Source organism: Trematomus bernacchii, unplaced genomic scaffold (assembly GCF_902827165.1).
Source record: "Trematomus bernacchii unplaced genomic scaffold, fTreBer1.1, whole genome shotgun sequence".
Lineage (NCBI taxonomy): Eukaryota > Metazoa > Chordata > Actinopteri > Perciformes > Nototheniidae > Trematomus > Trematomus bernacchii.
Genome location: NW_022987641.1, coordinates 4,867,675 through 4,881,847, shown reverse-complemented (window position 1 = coordinate 4,881,847; position 14,173 = coordinate 4,867,675).

The following is a 14,173-nucleotide window of genomic DNA, read 5'->3' as shown; positions in this document are numbered from 1 at the left end:
TAGCCTACATTTCTCAACACCGTGAGGCATATAAAGTTAAAATGTAGCCATTACTGACCCTACTCATTATCACGGTGAAGTAGACGGATGTGGATGCTAATTTAGCACCTTGCTAGTAGCTACTTTTCAACGGCTATGAAGCTAATTTAACCTAAATATATAGTTACGGTAACGCCTGCATATGTGGGTAGCGACAAAGAGTACACTTTCTTTATGTTATGTATCCAGAGCGGACTCAAAACATGAACTAATTTCAGTGCCAACATCACAGGTAAGCTAGCTAATTTATGGTATACCTACTCTTTGTGTATTCTTAGCTCGCTGTGCTACTCTGTTATTTTTTCAAACTTTATTTTCCTTTTTCTTCAACAACATAGCAACTTTGTAATACAATCACTGCCAAAGACAAAATACAGGAGTGTGCATGTTGTCCATTTATTACACCCCCGTACAGAACAAGACAACAGTAGGCTAATAGTACAAACACATTCAAAAATAATAAACAAACACAGAGTTAACATTTCTCATGAAAAACAGCAACAAAAAAGATAAATAACATAATATATATAAATTTGTATTAACAGTTCAGATATTGTCATTATTGACAAACAATAAACCGTATCAAATATTTGTAAACATAAATCAGCCAATTAATCATAAACAACATGCAAATATAGTCACGTACAGAGGTCCAGGTACATGTAAGTTATGATTGTCTATAGCAATTCTAATTATAATTCAGTAAAAAAAAAATATATATTCAGTTAGCCCCTGAAACTGTGTTACCTTCGAAGATCGGTAACACAGTTTCAGTGTTTTCATGTAGGCCTATGTTGAAAATGGTTGCCATCATGTCTTTATAACATTAACGGTTAACCCAAGGTACACTTTATTTTTTACATGAGTAAAAAACCTGTTATTCCTTATTGACCCAACTTTTATTGTTAAGAGGAACAAATGTGTAATTCCTTCACTCAGAAGCGGCCTACTTTAAATTACAATTACAGTTTCAGAAGTCATTGTTCTAGAAAGGGAAAGAAAATCCAGCTTCAAATACTCCCTTTGCTTCTCTTTGCCTTGAGGGATTCCCTTCTCAGTGGCACATTTTTAGCTATTTGTGTACAACAAATACTTTGCATGTGTGGGTTGTTTGCACACACATACAGATGCTGATTTGCATGTTGACACACTCCTCTGCAGCCGCGTTAACCCTGGCCTCCCCAGGTTTTTAGCTTCTAGTACAACTTGACAGAAAAGTGAAAGGAATCTGAAGGAGATAAATGAGAGAGTGTTAGTCTGGGTGTGTGTGATGCTAGAGGAGGCTCCCAGGTGTGCTGCCAACTGGAGGAGTTGAAGTTTGTTTACATGGGTCAGGTGGGGGGCCATATGTTGTATTAATAGCACCTTTAAAGATGAGAGGAAGAAGACAGCTTAAACAAGGGGGCGGCCATGATTTACAGTGTAAAAGCAACCCGGGTGACACTGCAAAAACAGAGGGTGGGAATATCTGAAGTGTGTGTGCGAGGAGGAGGGTGTCAAGAGTTGGAACAAGAGAGGCATTATTTCAGTGTTGTTTCATCGTTGTGTTTACTGTCTGCTCTCCCCTCACTAACTTTCCTTGAGGGCAGCAATTGGTAACAGAGATAAGACAGTCTTATCAGCAGCCATGTCGGACAGGACGCATTGTAACACCAGACTAGACACACTTTCCGTCTGTACTGCACAGTCTTCACACTGAATCTCTCAGTACAGTCATGTGTCTGCAGACTGGGTTCGGGATGCATGTCGATCATTTGTTCTTGGCTCTTTTGTCACATAACTAAACTCTAATATTCTGCCTTTTTAGCAATGCACTTTTAAGTGGCTTCTCACTAATCTGATATATTTAAAGGGGACAATTAAATTAACACATTATCTCACATAAACACCTATACTTAAAGGGCCCATGTCATGGCCATTTCCACTGATCATAATTCCATTGTTGAGGTATACTAGAATAGATTTATACTGTGCAATTTTCCAAACTCACATTGGTTTCTCATACAGCATCTCTGTAAACTATGTGTATTCACTGAATTTCACTCTCTGCCTTTAACGGCTCGTTGTAGCTCCAATAGCTCCAGCCCCCACCCTCCCTGTGAGCACAGTGTGCTCTGATTGGTCGGGACGTTGTGAATCGCGCTGAGCTCCATGGAGGTGTTGTTTCCTTGTTAGCGATGTACAGCCAAACACAGCCAAACTCATCCTGAGCACACACAAATTCACATCCGAAGTAAAAACAATAAGTGTGGCTTGATATTGAGTAAGACAAAGGTTGATAAACGCTGTGAGAATGGGTCTGCAGAGAGAATTTCGCCGTGATCCCAACTGTCTGTTATCAGCCTGCAGCCAGGGAGGAGAAATCAGCTGAGCTGCCTGCTCCCTGCACACAGATGTGTGTGTGAGGAAGTCCGTGGATTGGTCAATTTGGACCAATCAGCGGGGGCTTAACGTAACGGCTCCGCGGACGTAACGTAACGGCTCCACAGATTGGTCCATTTCGCTCCGGGTACGGCTTGACATCATGCCGTACCCGGAACGAAATGGAAGAATCAAATGGACAGTGACGTATCTCCAACGTGGCGTTTTGGGGAGGTATTTTCTGTGTTAGAGTTTTACTCGCTACAGGGTGTACTTTGAGGGTTTGTGACTCTGCACACTGTTTACATGCATAAAACCCCTCATAACACACAAGGGGACGGGTAATAACCGGAAAAGCATGACATGGGCCCTTTAAATAGGTCTATTGATATTATATCAGTTTTGTGATATGAGACTTAATTTTGTCTAAAAAAAATTATATTGCATTATTGTAGGCATGGTCTTTTCCTGGTTTGAAAGGCTGAATTACACTAAATTGAGTCTTTTAGCTGTTCTATTATTTCCATTAAGCTGTTTTATTTATTTAATCCACATAATTTATGATTATCAATTAAACATTTTTTGTAAAAGCATCATTTTCAACTCTACAATATCGACATTGAGAGATTTGATCAAAAATAGAGAGATACAATATTTTCCTTATATCTTAAATGTTTGTTTAAAGGTGGGGTAGGTAAGTTTGAGAAACCGGCTTGAGATACTTTTTGTTATATTCCATGGAATGCTCTTAACATCCCGATAGCAATGAATATTTTAAGTGCTTTGACAAAAAATCCATTAAAAAATGTCATCTGTGGAAGCCGTAGTACTGTAAAAAGCACGACCAATCATTTTAGCCGGCCCGGCCCCAGCTTTCCATCTGTGCACAAACTTATCTCGTGCCCTCATTGGTCATGTGCACGTTCGTGTGTGTTGGAGGAGGGGCTCTGTAAGGAAGTGGCAGATTTGTTCCGGCTGTGTATTTTCAAATTCTAGCGCACTCGAGCTGGTTTCTCAAAAATGACCTACCCCACCTTTAACGTCAATTATATGTCACAAACCAAATGGGATTAAAAAGACTAGTGCATTACAATTTCAAATTCAATGTTTTACAAGTATTAAAGGTATCTTATTTATCCCCAAGGGGCAATTTGTTGTGCAGCCAAAACCCTCCCGCACACGTTACAGTTTATTTTGGAATCAAATTAGATGTAAATTTGTTGCGCTTTAGATACATTGACCTTTTAAAACCCATTTAAAAAATCTGGGAAGTTCCTGTTCCATCATGGAAATAACCTGGAGACATTTACATAAAAACAGCATTATGCATGCTCTGTCAGCGTGTATACAATTAAGAGCCGTGTTGTGTATGGACGTGATTTCATGACATAACAGAGCAGCCATTTTGAAAGTCAGTCATTATCTGTCACCCAATTAGCTTTTTTTTCATTCACATGTGTGAGTGTGTGTGACAGATTGGTTGTGTGTGTGTGTGGGTTGGTGAGTGGGCGAGGTGAAAAGGCTGTATGAGCTTGATGTGTTTATGTCTGTGTGCCATGTTCAGGGTGTGTGTGTGTGTGTCACGTGCAGGATGTGTGTGTGTGCACACTCCAGCTGGATGCCTGCCGTCTGTGCTTCTGCCTGTCACCTGATATTTCAGTGCGCAGATTCCAGCTTTCATCTCCACAGACACACACACACACGTAAGCATACACACACTCTTACCCGTGATGTCATTGATTCAGAACTCCATGGCAACAGTGAGCGAGGAGGAAAGGGGGCAGAGAGGAGGAGAAACGGAGAGATATTCCTTCATAGTGACGGGTGACGTTGTTATAAATAGCTCCTGATGTGTCGAGGTGTCTGATGTGATAACGTGCACAAAACAGTGTATCTTTATCAAGTGGCTTTTTCAGAACATTTGTCCAGAGGAAACTTTCCCTCCTGAATAGACGTGTTATTTCAGGTCTTTATCAATGTGATCGGTGGAGCAGAAAGCAGTGTGGGCTAAAAATGTCTCACAGCTGGTACGGATACTCCTTTTCGCTCTATTCCCTTAATAACTTTCTCCCTCTTGTCCATCCTCAATCATTCCTTTCTCTGCATCCATGTGATTGGTTTTAATTCCCCTCCAGCTCTTATTTGTTCCGCATCATCCCTGGTTTCTCTGATCCTGACGCTGCCTGTGTGGAATTTGGTGGGAAGTCTTTCTGAAAGCATTCCTTTCTGTAATGTAGTCAGTTGATGTGCGAGTGTGCATCTATACCAATGACTCTCAGCCCGGAGGTGAGGAGCTTTTTTTAGGGCATCACAAGATACATTTGAGGGGTATGGAGATGATAAATGTAAGAAGAAAAAGAACTGTTCTTCAATCTTTTTTCTCTAACTTTTGTCAAATGTTTGCCTTTGAAAAGATAAAGAAATACATCGTTTTTTTGATTGTTCAGCCTTGTAATAGAGCTTTACTTTTTACATATATTCTATTTCAAATAGGTTCATTGACAGCTGTCTCTGGTGTCAAAATCAGTCACATCAATCAGAGCCTTGCAGGATTATGAATGGGGATGTCCGCTTTTTTAGACAGAATCCATTACAGCCACAACAGGTATGGGCGATCTATAAACATCTTATCAGGTTGTTGTTTATATAGGGAGACACAATGATAAAGGCACATCCTCAGTTCCGCTGATAAAGCCTTCAATATTGGCATCAGCCCGAAAATGAACATGTTTGCCGATAGGACAAGCCAACAAAAATGCTTTTATTTATTCATATAAAATAACATAGAATGTTTGGCATTGTATAGCTAGTTCATATATTTGTACGTTTAGGCATCGGTCTGTAAAGCATATGTAGAGCAAGTGTAATAGTATGTTCATTCCACAACAGGAGTAAGTTCATGTTCCCAAACATTGTCCAAATTGAATATATGCAAAAATCAATTATCGTGTATTCCTGGTTATGCTTTAGAAACGCATAGTAACAATAGTAATGAGGGCAAAACAACAACCCCTCCCAAGATAGCTAACATGGATTCAATATCAAACTTAATAATGACATGAAAAAAAAGGAAAGGACAATTTAGTCTGATTATCAGGATATATAGTTGAACTTTTATGGCTGATAAAAGAAGGTTGGGCACGCTGCTCTATACCTCTGTGTGTGAAGGATTTAGTCCTATATGTATTTATTTGAAACCAATCCTCCTGTCTGCTTATTACGTGTCCAGCTGAGTTTCAAAGTAGGTCTGCCCCATAGTCCCCCCCCCCCCTCTTTCTCTCCCTCCTTCCCAGTCTGAACAATGGTCCAGTGAGAGCAGCCGGCTTTGATGAGGATGTTTGGGATTAAATTGTGAATTTTCACCCTCTTAACATTCCTGCCTGCCCACTGCTGGAAAAGGGTCAGCGCCAGTCCTGTGAGCTTTTCAACTTAAACTCTACACGACACTATCCTGTTAGCATTAGTTTGCAGCATTAACTTTCCCCACACAAATTCCAATATCCGTCCAAAAATAATGCTGTTGTGACGCTGAATTTGATTGTAGTAGTTTTAATCATGATTTGACGCTGAGGGTGAGGCTTTGTGTTTTGAGAGCTTTAGACAAACTGTCACATTCACACATGCTGCCATGACGAGTAACTCATCTCTGTCTCTGGGTGACGGAACCAGCTCATAGCAATAGTCGTTTCTCTCATTCATGACAGGGTGTGCTGCCAAATTTGAGAGTTCCCATGAATAAAATAAGTATGAATGCATAGGAAAAGTCAATTCCTTTAGACCAGGACATTCGTTTTTGTTGCGTGACAAAATAATCTCCTCAAAACTAATTTGATCACACAATCTTAATCAGCATCAGATGATGAAAACCCTCCATTATTCGGGGCTCTTGAGGATCTTAATTGAATTCTCTGGGGAAAGCCAATAGGAGCACGCCAATGCAACAGCGATAATGTTTTGGCTTTTATCTTATTCACACCTATCTTTAGCCCACTTTCCGTTGTTTTCTTTGTTTCGTATGGATCCTCTAGGGGGAGTCTTTTTGTGGCAGTTTAATACTTCATTTATTATATCATCATATTCAAGACAATGATTGAATCTATAGATCTACATAGAAACACTTTCGTTTTTTAGCCACACTAGGTGAAACAGGGATGTGGATGCACTATGAGTCTACAGTCTGCTGAGTCGACCCCCCCCCCCCCTGCTCCCCTCCACTTACTCAGTCAGTGGGCAGCAGCCTTCTGCTGCTCTCACTGTGAATGAATCACTTTTTATTCATAACATCGTGGCACAAAATAATTGTTTTGTCCTACTTTGTGCAATTAAGACAAACACTTTTTGTGCGCATGTCAATCAGGTGTGGGAGCGTCTTCTCTGAACATTAGCTGCCCTCACCTCCTGCTCTGAGGTGGAAGAAAAAGAAAGCACTCGTTATGTATAGTACTTGTAAGGATGCTCATGGAGCGGCTGTCAGCTGTCAGCGTCGTGTGTATCAGTCAGTGCATCAGTTGATTCGTGCAGGAATGAGTCCCAAACCCAGAAATGAGTTAGCATTTTAGCACTGTCAGGTCACCTCGTCTTAAAGTCAATGGTTTTTTGATTGTGTTTTTTGATAGCTGCCTGAAGTAAGATCAATGTTTAACACAAGCTTAAGAGATTCACGTTTTGTTATACAATGTAAAATACCTCAGTAAATACACCGTTGGTGAACGTCTGATGCTCCTATGTGTCCTAAAAAAGTCAGCTGCTAATAAGTGACTAAATTAGACAATTTAACATCATCATGCTGAACATATCCACCTCATGCTTAGTGCTGGTGACCTGAAGTAATGCGACCATCATGTAGTTCGTTAATAGACTAGCTAGCTGTTTACCTCCAGTGTTTGTATTTACGATTCAACTATAAAAGGTGTTAATATGTGGGGATTATCCTTCTGAAGAAAATGTGGAAATATCATTAACGTGTGTTGGCTGCAAAATGTATATTCTGCCATTTTCAAATGCAATGGTTTTGTCGAGGGAGATCTAGCAAGCTAACTTCCTGGACAGGCCCACAAAAAGGCATCAACCCAGCAGGCCAGCACCACTCTATACAGTTATAGTTGTTAATGGACCAGGGTGTGTGGGCTTTGCAGAGTTCAGACCAACACTCATCTATATTTAATCCTGTAAATGGTCATTTAGAGCCACTTCCAGTGGAATCCAATGCCTAATTACAAAGGGGAAAAAATCTCTCTTAGGCAAAGCACATAATCAATATGAGCCGTAATTATCAGCCACTCTCGGTCTCTGTCTTTTCAAAATCATTTCAGTTCCCCCATGTTTTACGCCAGAAAAGTAGCTTTAATTATTTATCAGTCTGTGATTGCTTACCTGCAAGTCCACATACCCAGCGCCACACAAACACACACAAAGGCCCGCCTCATCTTTGTATCCGGAAATTGCTGTCAGGTTGGTTGAGCAGAAGCAGTCTGGGATCTAACGTGGAGATAGGGAGGAGGAGGAGGAGGAGGAGGAGGAGGAGCTGACTGTCAACAGTAAACAGTGTCACAGAGGATTCATCATCCACTTAATGGCTTCATGTGCTGTGCACATTAGCAGGCTGCTGCACTGCAACATTATCCCATTTACTGTAACTAGTCGTTTACATTCAATTCTGGCTTGTCTACTCTTCCTTAAAGGTCAATAATGTCCCAGCCTTGTAGGGGATTGAATTTATTTCCAATGGATACACTTTCCTTTGGTCGGAATTCTCTTTTTTTCAATACCAAATTATGATACATTTTATTCTGCCTTTTTTTGACAAAGTGACTCTTTTGTAACCCTATTCAAGAAGTGATGCAACATCAGAAACACACAAAATCAACACATGACATCATCTCAAAAAATGATTCAGTAAATTGGACATATTTGAACGTTTTCTCTAAAGAGAACATCGTGGTTCTCCTACCCAAATGTGATGCAGATATGTCAGAAAAGTTTTGATATCAGACATGGAGTTCCCTGATGCAGCACCATCAGCTCCATACTCTTAGCTCCCTCTAGAGAAATATCCGCAGCACTGCATCTGTGTGAAATACAGTATAAGCTCACACTGTGCTTCCCAATTAGTGCCAATTTCCTGAGCTGTGATATGATAACCCTGGCAATATGGCAGAGCCTTTTGGATGCTATTGGATTAGAATGTTGTCACCTCCTACATTTGCAGTTGCCGGAGGATGCAGCTGATGTCACAACACCTTAATGTTGACACAGCTCCAAATGTTTCCCCGCATGAGTCAGCCCACCGACTCACTGATAATCTCATCTGTGACGAAGCAGTGGGATAGAGGTTGTGTGGCCATGACACTGTGTGTGTTTCAATTTAGTCTTAAATACATTCTTTCAACATGAATGAATGTTGGAATACTGGAAATGTGTACATTTAAGTGTAAATAACATTTTAATGGTCTTTTCTCACACAACTACAGCATAAATGTACTCTATAATGAAGTCGAAATCCCTAATTTTGTTAATGTTCACCATCCATTCATTATTTTTTTAATTGTCAAGAATACATGTAATTAGGGATGTCCCGATCACCTTTTTTTGCTCCCGATCCGATTCCGATCATTTGATTTTGACAATCTGCCGATACCGATTTTTCCAGATCCGATCTTTATGCAATGCATTAAGAGGAAAAAAAAGGTAACAGATAACGGCTGGTCATCCAACGCGATGAATTCAGCTATCTTGGCTGTTATTTCGTTGGCCTTTTCACTGTTCTGGGGTAGTTTCTCTTTCCTTTTAAAAGTCTCTGAAAGTGTCGGTTGTTTCAGTGCCGTTACCTGAGTGGCCGCTGTGTACTCGTCGTGTTGTTGTTGGTGGTGTTTGTATTAGATTGGTCGTGTTGAACGTAGCTCTGTTCTTTCCACCACGCGGAACCTCCGCCTTGCAAACATTGCATCTGGCTGTTACACTGCCTTCGCTTTCAATTTTATAATACTTCCAAACTCCTGACATTTTCTCTGTCCCGACTCCCGAGTCACCAGCTGAACGTAGCCTCTTGTTAGCTTACTGCTACTATTAGACACTGCGCCCACTCTGTTGCCAGATTTGAGAGAAATAAGCAACCAGGTCTATGAAAACAAGCCCAAAAGAAGCAACACATACATGATGTTGTGTAATTTTAACCCAAAACTAAGGCCTCAGGATGACTTTAAGACGTGAACATGGTCATTTTTGTTTTGTAACATTAAATAAAATGTATACAAATATTTTATAAAAAAAAAAAAAAAAAAATCCGATCCCCGATTTTTTTCTCCCGATCCCCGATCACGTGATCGGATCGGGACATCCCTACATGTAATGCTTGGACTGCAGAAACTCACTTGCACAGGTTTATATGCAGAAAAGGCTTTGATCAGATTTAAAATGCATCTCTACATACTGAGAATACATAATACTCAAGGCAGGGTCAACACAAAACAAAATGATAAGCTTACCAATACAAAAAGAATAGTGTCAAATGTCTAAATCCAGAACAAAAGATCTTACTAAACTATACATTATTCTAATATAAATAGCCTGAGTTAATATAGGGTCCAGTTTTTTGACTGCTGAAGCTGTAAAAAGTATTTGAAGAGGAACCAAGTAATTTATAGAACATTTTTCATTCTCTCAATGTACTTGAGTAAAGGTCTTTGTGAGCACAAATTGACCCTCAAACATCCTCCATGAAGAACATGAAAAAGAAGAAAGAAAATATTGAAAACAAGCCGCTAAAAGCTCTGCCAGCTGCTAATTAACCTGCAGTGGTGCCGCTTTGTCTCATGTAGGAGGAAGAGGACTCTCAATTAGTATGACTCAACCCAACACCGCATACAAATCTGAGGCTGAAAGGACAACGAAAAAAGCTCAGCAGCTTTCCTGCTAAATCTGTGAAGCTGGCTACATCTGTCTGGGGTACAGTTGTTGCTCAAACTGTCATTATTTTACAATAAATCTGCATATTTCTCTTTACCACGCTAATGACCAATACACAGTGCAACTCTAATGAGAATATATTGTGTACATGTGTGCGTTTTGGCCTTTTTAGCCATTTTAGTACAGCCTCTTTCATACTTAGTCTATTCTTTTCATTTGGCACCATAAAGTGACCGACAGAGGTTGTTTATTCCCAGTATTTCACTATGTATTACAAATGAATTTGGGTTAACAAAGACATCAATGATAGAAACAAATACACACACTCTTATCTATGTTTTAGTCACCTTTCTGTTATCTATTCCACGTGTTGCATCATGGCACATTCATTCCTCTGGAGTGTGCAGCAACTTTGACTCAGTTTAGCAAAGTCTTTCTTATAAATAGGTATTATTATCATGACGGTGACGACACAACCAATCACATTGTTCCTGGCGGTCTTGCTAATCATGTGTTGTGAACTGCTCATGGCTAAATAAAGAAATCCTGCACTGGCATAACCCTGCTCTCCGTGTGATGACGATAAAGACCCAGTGTTGCTGTGGAAACAGCACATCAACCAACCAAGGACAACCGTGGCTGGCATCCATCAGCGGATGCGTGCCTGTGTGTTTATTTGTTCTCTAGCCCACCCCCCCTGCTTCATCATTTCATCGCAGCGAAAAACAGGCCCTGGCCAATCTTGTGTTTTTTTTCTAAATGTTATTCCAGGGAAGGGAGGCATAGAAAATGAACAGATGTCCCCCTTAAAACACAACGTTGTTTTTGATGTTCCACTATTCAGTTCCTGTTTGCCAGAGTCCCCTCAGTGATGCTTTGGATAAAGTTTAATGGAGGATTCCCTGTGTCTAAAATAAGCAGTTTTGCTCCAGCCGAGCAGTGTGACGCGATGAAAAGTAGTGTTATCCCATAAAACTAAATAAGTAAGTCGGTAATAAGAAATCCATATGCCATGTCGAGGCTTTAATGTCAGCATGTGTCTCCCTCCTGCGAGAAAGAAAATGTATGTGAGAGAGAAAGCGGCGACTGATTGAATAAGTGAAAGTGTAAATAGAGTTTGTCCCCGACTTCCTGCTGTCCATCTTCCTGTCTGTGTCGCTGTGTGGACATCCGATAATCTGCAGCGCAACACATCGATTTGTGGCACCGGGTGTGTTTGTTTCACTCCACCCCTCCGTCCCTGCTGATGCGATCGTGCCTCGAAACAAAACCCTGTTGTTTGCCTACAGAGAGGACCAAGTCTGCCGCTGCATATCTATCCAAACTGCCTCCCATTCTGAGTGTCCTTGGCTCTTGTCAGACAGAGAAACTCATTGGAAGTCACATCACGGGGCTGCTGCCCACAGGCGATATCTGGGGGGGGGGGGGGGGGGGAGTGAGGCTTTGGTGTATAGCCCGTGCTATTAGCTGTTCCAGTACGCTGGGCACATATGACATAAATTATGGCACATTCCATTTTTCTGACACACTCCAGTAATTAGGAAAGCATAAGTGGATTAAGCTGTAGACGGCCTGCGGTGGCGATATGGCGTCTCTGAAATCCATCTTCAATCAGCTGGATGATAGGTCGATCACCACTGTGAGAGGATCGAGATCAATAGGAGAGACTCACTAAAGCATGAATCGCTGGCAGAGGTGTGGAGAAGCTTCTGGATCGATATCACAGTCACTCAGCTGCAGCGTCAGGCCCTCTGTGAGAATGACACGTGAGAGTATGTGTGAACTTTGTTGACACAGCAGAAGTTGACTTTATGGCATTAGGTTCTCCAGGGATTCGGTTTGAAGGGTGACTTCTGTACATTTCAAGCTTCACCTTGTTTTCCTTTGTTTTGGGTTCTTATTGACCAAGGGTTTCAACATTTTTGAAAATGGTCCAGTATTTAGAAAGACCGCTGCAGACAGTGGCAGCAAAACAGGTTGTAGTGACATTGTTTAAATCTGTTAAAATATTCAGCCATGATATTTAACACGCTAACACAACAAACTGTGACTCCACTACCCAACTTTCATTCACATTTCCACGGCTCTTTTCAGACAACCAGTCACAATATGCAATGACAAACAGAGCAGGAAACAAGTTACCCTTTAAAGTATTGGATTTACACATGCAGCCCATCTTAACTTCAAGCTATACAACCACATGTCTTTGAACATGATTTTCTGAATGTGAATACTTTTGATTATTTCTGACTGTGTGTTCTCTCACAGCAAGTTCTGTCACTCAACCTCCACCAGCAGATGGCAGCATGCTGCTTCCCTGCAGCTGCCAGAGATATGTTTCTGCTGCATCAGGGATCACACCACAGAGTCACCTTAAACTTCCTCATATTGATCTTTAGACATAAATCATTTTAAGGTTTTTGTATATCATTTTGAGCCTAATACATTAAAATAAAAAACAGATTGATGGCCATCCTCTTGGTTGTTGATGTGGTCTAGTATGAGTATTAAAGAGTGAAAGTCTATACCTGCTGTAGGGAAAAGTTATGTTCTGTCACTACATAAATAAAATGGACTTTACTTCCGTAGCATCTCTATGTACATTTGGTATAGGACACATGCATACATAAATCTATCAGTGGAATAAAGTTATGTTGTTCAGGAGGATAAACATCTAAAGGTTTTCAAAGGAGAGCGAAAGCCATTCATATTGTGGTATTGATTAAAGCCATATCTATATTATAAGCGTAAAGCTTAACAGAGATACAAGATACTATTGATTTCCTTTGCCGAGTTTCCTCTAATCCTTAGAGGTCACATGTCAGGGAAGAAGAGGTTCAAAATCTCTAACAAACACTGTTTTGATTTGGCTGCCAGCCTGCTTGTCGACCGTGTTTTTCATGCTTCAGCAGAGCGTGACAAGAACACGCGTCCTCGTCATCGGAGAGGCTGCCACACACACTTACAAACACACACACGTTGCAGTGTCAAACTCACAACTTCACATTGAGAGCAGTTCGTTGCTCCTTGCACTCAACACACACTTTGTTGTTGTTCAGTGCTTTATTTTATAATCCGCCTCTGGCTGTAATGAATTTGTGATAAGCTGCCGTAACTGGTGTAATATGGATTGCCCTGTGTAAGCAATTTAGACACTGCAGAGCCCCTCTCACCCAACTGTGCAACAGGGTGGTTGCCGGTTTGAATCCCAGGACAAAATGATTAGGGATGAATCGTCATCCTCTTCCTTAGGTTTGTAACCTCTGACTGTTTCACCGGGTTTGAGAAGTGCCCAAGCGTCAAATTAGGATGTGTTTAGCTTCTTAATCAAGTATGCAAACAGTGACAAAAACAAGCGTATATTGCATTATAGAGTATATTTTATTATTGTTTCAGTTTTTACCATGGTATCAAATTGGTTGTCGGGATTTGTAGACTGCTATTGGTATTGAATAAGGATATTTCGACTACCCTAAATGATTGAGCGTTCATTTAATACATTGTATCACGTCCAGGTCACACAACCTCCACCAATTACACCATCAATAACACCTTAATCCTTTCATATACATTCTAAAGTTAGTTCACCTAACATTTAGCAGCACATCACTTGTACTAACCGTATGCATTTGCTAACATTTAAAGCTTGATACAATTATTTCAGCAAACATTAACGCTAGTTTGCTTACGTAATAGAATAGTAACTGATGATAGCCAACTCATAAGGTCAAACGTTAAGTATTGTTTTGGGTTGCATTTATAATTTTTTTTATGGCTGGATGTTTACATATGGTGTTATTGGTCGAGGTTGTGTGGCTTTCTTTAAAATAATCCACTCTTGCTATCATATCCTGATGGTTGTCTCTGG